The sequence below is a fragment of the Centruroides sculpturatus genome, unplaced genomic scaffold, assembly GCF_000671375.1.
Source record: "Centruroides sculpturatus isolate CEXI.00-Female unplaced genomic scaffold, Cexi_2.0 scaffold539, whole genome shotgun sequence".
Lineage (NCBI taxonomy): Eukaryota > Metazoa > Arthropoda > Arachnida > Scorpiones > Buthidae > Centruroides > Centruroides sculpturatus.
Genome location: NW_019384823.1, coordinates 191,287 through 196,295, shown reverse-complemented (window position 1 = coordinate 196,295; position 5,009 = coordinate 191,287). Strand labels below are relative to the sequence as shown.

The following is a 5,009-nucleotide window of genomic DNA, read 5'->3' as shown; positions in this document are numbered from 1 at the left end:
AAAAAAATTTCCCACTGCTTCTTTGGGAACTACTGTGCGAGTTCCTATTCCTGACGTCGACAAGGGGCGAGGTGATTCGCGCAATATATTGGCAATTGTAATGAGTGTGACAGAGGATGGTTTCTACCGACTTGGAACTTCTGAAGGAATTTTAAAACAAGTATATGCGAGATCACAATTCACTCCATGCCCCAAGAACTTGCTTAGAATTGAAGATATTCCTGACCATGAAATTCCTCTCCGGTCAGTTGCAATTGCTCAGTCCAGTGGAAGCGGCCAAGGATTCGTCAAATGTATGTGTAAAACAAAGTGCCAAAATATGAAATGTCTTTGCGTGAAAAATGTAATGAAATGTAATTCAAAATGTCATTCAAGCCTACCATGTTGCAACAAGTAGGTTAATTGTAATTTTTTATATGAAAATTTTGTTTCCCTTAATAAGAAAGGCATAAATTTTGTTTTGTACAACTTTCATTTTTCTTTACGTATTTTGAATAAATTTTTTTAATGGCACTCTCATTATTTTTTCAGAATAACATTTGTATTTTTGAGGAATGCACGTCATTTATATAATAGCCTTATCAGAACCTTTTTTCATACTTTGCCTAAATAGCATTTGTCATTCTATAGAATGCCTAGGTATTATATACAATGCCTAGGGAAAGTATGTAATAATTCTCATATTTCATAGATTGCCTAAAAACGCCAGGCATTATATACAATGCCTAGGTATTCTATAGAATGCCGGCTTTTCATACTTTGCCGGTAACATCAATACTAAACTTTATATTATCAACACTATTGGAATAAAACAGGAGTGTATGGCTTCTTGAATTAATAACAAAGGGTTTGAAATCTAAGCATTTAAGAGCAGCTAAGCATTTAAGCATTTAAGTATTCAAAATTCAGAAAAGTGTTTCGTATAACTAGAATATTCAAAGATATTTTATAAAACTCTTTAAAATAAAAACTGTTACAAGAAATCCTGTTAATTTGAACTTGGATAGTTTGAAATCCCGTTAGTTTGTAACTGTACTTTTGTTCCGGTCGGGGATATAGAGATCTAGATGTTAAAAAATTCGGTTAGTTCAAAATACGGCTACTTTGAAATTCGAAGTGAAAATTTTGTCATATTCTTATATTAATTAACTTGTTCTTTTAGATCGAAGTATTTCCATACTATAAGAGAACAATTGACCAAGAAGAACCCAATAAACCAAGAAAAGCAAAGCCATATCAGATTAATTAATATGGCTTTAATAAGGCTTTGCTTTTACATTAACACATTTTTGGGTGTCACCCTACACACGGGCTACCCTGTTTTTCTGTTATCTCATAAAATACGGCTGGTTTTTGGGATTGCAAGATTGACTAAAAATAAGAGATTAAGATATTTGTAGACTCTAGGCTACACATTTGGGCGACTTACTACTTTTTGGGTCACTTTAGAATTAATTTGGGTTACATTTCGAGGAATTGTGCTTTACTTTTTAAAAAAAAATCTATCTGGCAACTAGTGAAGATCTCACCGGACACGTGCTGTTTACCTGCAGTTTATTCATATTATTATTATTAATTAACGAAAATAGCGTTTTGTATATGTAGCCATATTCCGTTTCTTTAATAAATTATGTCGACTAAACGGCATTTGGTATATTGTACAGAAATATGTAAATCTCGGATAACTCTGAAACTTGATAATTCGAAGTCGCGATTATTTCGTCTCTCGAAACTAATGAGGATTTCCTGTAATGAGAATTGGAAACCTGTTTGAAGTAGAATTATCACAGTTCATTAACATTTTCATTAGAATTAATGTGTAAAATAATATTTTGAAATCCGTTTTAAAAACTAATATTAACAAATTAACACAAATAAACAGAAAAGTCTTTTTTTTTTTTTAATTTTGATTATATCAATTTTTCACGTTAGGTGTCGCGATATTCATTAAATGTGGTAGTTGATTTCGTCATTAGTAAAATATATTTTTGATTTAAATCATAGAACAAAAGTTTTGTTATAAATTAATAATTAAACGAGTATTATATAAAATTAATGAATATAATTTTATTTAATTTGTACTGTACAATACATTAACTATTAAATTTATTACCCGCAATAATTTTAAATATGGCGGAGAAGAATGAAGAGGAAGAAAGAGTAAATGTTACATTTAATAAATTATTAATATAAAGTTCTTTAGTTTACTGCAGAAAAGTGTAATAATATTTATTGGTTTTAAATTCCAGAACAGTTTTGCTTTGCTTCTGCATAATTATGACAAGGATCAGATCATAAGTAAAATGGATGAATTGTCCAAAGAGTTAAAGTATATTAATGAGAATCTTATGAAATATAGAGGTAAATTATTCATAATTTTATTTTATTATTACATATTTTACAATATTTGCTGTCTTCTCTTCCATCAGCATATAATGAACACCCCCCTTTTTTTTACTCTTTCCACCCTGTGGGCCTCTTATAGCAAGCCCATTATGAGTTCAGCCAGGCCAACAATGGGGTGGCCTGGAGATGAGGAACGGACTACCCCCGAAAAATTACTGGGGATTTTTCGACCCGTCCGGATATGATTCCGGTTTCCTCAGAGTGGTATGACCGCTCGGCCATCCGGGCCATACAATGAACACTAAGTGTGAGAAATTTTAATTTATTCTGAAAAAAAGTACAGATATCCCTGGTATAAGGTCGCTTACACGCTTTCCGATTAAAATTTGCGGATATAATCTTACTTCGTTTATAAATTCTTCCAAAAAGTAAATTTTGCCATAGTTTTCAATTTACATCGATAATGTTTTCGTAGATTGAAGTCCATGTAAAATTTTAGCAGTTCTGGAAGAAACAGAATACAAGAGGAAATAATTAGAAATATATATAGCTAACAGGTAAGCCCGTAGTTGCCCGGGCAAAAAACAAACACAAACATTAAGATTATTAGCTTATTTCTTATTTCTAACCCTTCTATTGTATTACTGTATAGTATTTGATTTATATAACTACAAACGTTATCTTACGTAAGAGTTTATCATACTAAAAGAACAATCTAACACATTTTGAAATTTCTTTAAATTGTGTACAGTAAAGGAATAAAGAGGAATCCATTTTACTTATTTTTAATTAAAAATGTATTAGATTGGTCACTCGGTGTGATATAACCTTTGTAGTTATATAAATCGAATACCATTGAAACAAACATTGAAACGAAAACCATTTAAAAAGTTTGGTCATTTTTGCCTACCATTGTCATGTTTATCGCAATACTCGGATGGAACAAAATGGCACAATTTCATTGGCCAAATAGAAACGGTTGAGACGTGAAATATTTTAATTTTAAAAGATTTTCGTGGAAATTTCATCACTTTTCCGTTTCCAATAAAAATTTTCTTTTTGTCTTTAAAATGTCCTGCCCAATTCTCATTTTTGGATTAAAATGGCCGGAACCTCGCGTGGAAATAGAAAACTTTTTTTTTTTTTTATATGAGAATGAAAACATCGTAGAAAATCGGTTATAAAAAGGTTACATTTTCGGTTGTTTAATGCAGAAAGTAAAAAAGTTCGAAAATTTCACTTTCTGGGATGATCCGTGATGTTAATCTGTTAACATGTTTGAACTTATCAACCCGCAAAATGTTCCTGGGGTTTTACGAACGCCTGAATTCAATCCTGTGTTCCCCAAACCGTATGTCACAGTAAATAAAGCAGATTTTATTACACACCAACCAAATGCCGAAAATCTATCGGGCTAGTTTAAGGCTAATTACTAAATAAATTACGTAACCAATTTGGCTCTAGAGGTAAGCGTTAGGCGCCATCTCTTATTAACATTAATAATTATAAATAAATTAATGAATTTAAATAATTAATTATTTAAATTAATTATTAGCTATATTGTATATCGGGTATAGCGATGTTTGTGTAGATTTTATTCTTAAAACACACTATTGGCCATTAAAATTGGTACATTATGAAGGAAAGCAAATGGCAGAATCATGTTTATTGTATACATGCAGTATAATGGGAGGAACACATGATTAAATTGACAGGTAATTTTGAGGTACATTACAAAGCATCCAGCATGTTGTACCTTTCATGCAAATTTCGCGTTTGTTGCGTGTCACCTTCGTGGTGTACTAATTTTAATGGGCAGCAGTGTAAATTGAGTTTAATATAAAAATGATATAATTTATGAATAAATTGAGTAAAAGGCGATTTGTTTAATTTCATAAAATGCATTAAATTATGTCATTTTTGTTTTCAGTTGAATGTGCTTTGTTAAACGTGGAAGTAGCAACAATGATAGATCCACGCATACTGAATGAAAAAATAACTATGGCTTAAAAAATTTTTAAAGATTTAGAAGAATTTTTTAATCAACAAAAGCTGTAAAATAAAGTAAATACACGTGCAGTTTCTTTATTTAAAAGTTATAAAATATTATTAATAATTATGTTGTTAAGTTATTTTGAATAAACGTAACATTATTCATTAAAAATACATGTTGAAGTAAAACCATAAGTTGCAGTTGTTAAATTCATCTTTTATCTCTATGGTAGCCAACGGTAAATTGAAAGATAACTGATTAAATTTATTCTTATCTTAACAATTTGAATTTTTAGCTTCCGGAATAGGACGAATAACGTTAGAATAAGAAACATGAAAATAATTTCAGTTCTCTTGAAGTTCTATATTTTGTAAGAATAAAATGATTACTTTTTGCGAAAAATTCACTGCAAATGTAACGATAAATCTTCCGTTTTCCGCAAAGTGAATGGCATTGATAATAAAATGAGTTTGATAATTCGGTTTGCAGAAAGATGAGAATTTTACTTTGAGGATTCGCATCTTCCAAAGCTTCCATGTTCTTTTAGATCGAAGTATTTCCATACTATAAGAGAACAATTGACCAAGAAGAACCCAATAAACCAAGAAAAGCAAAGCCATATCAGATTAATTAATATGGCTTTAATAAGGCTTTGCTTTTACATTAACAC

General features: G+C 30.4%; 1 protein-coding gene and 1 long non-coding RNA gene across 2 annotated transcripts in view; both read left to right on the top strand.

The window, feature by feature from the left end:
* Positions 1-139, top strand: part of LOC111629968 (KRAB-A domain-containing protein 2-like) — a 9,388-nt gene extending 9,249 nt beyond the window's left edge. The window contains exon 2 of the mRNA XM_023373938.1: positions 7-139. The gene's annotated coding sequence lies outside the window, so the exon portion shown is untranslated. The remainder of the gene's footprint in view (positions 1-6) is intronic.
* Positions 140-2,013: 1,874 nt separating this feature from the next.
* LOC111629969 lies at positions 2,014-4,420 on the top strand. Its single transcript, XR_002757429.1, has 3 exons — positions 2,014-2,160; positions 2,250-2,361; positions 4,277-4,420. It is a non-coding gene; the product is annotated as an uncharacterized LOC111629969 (long non-coding RNA).
* Positions 4,421-5,009: the final 589 nt, after the last annotated feature.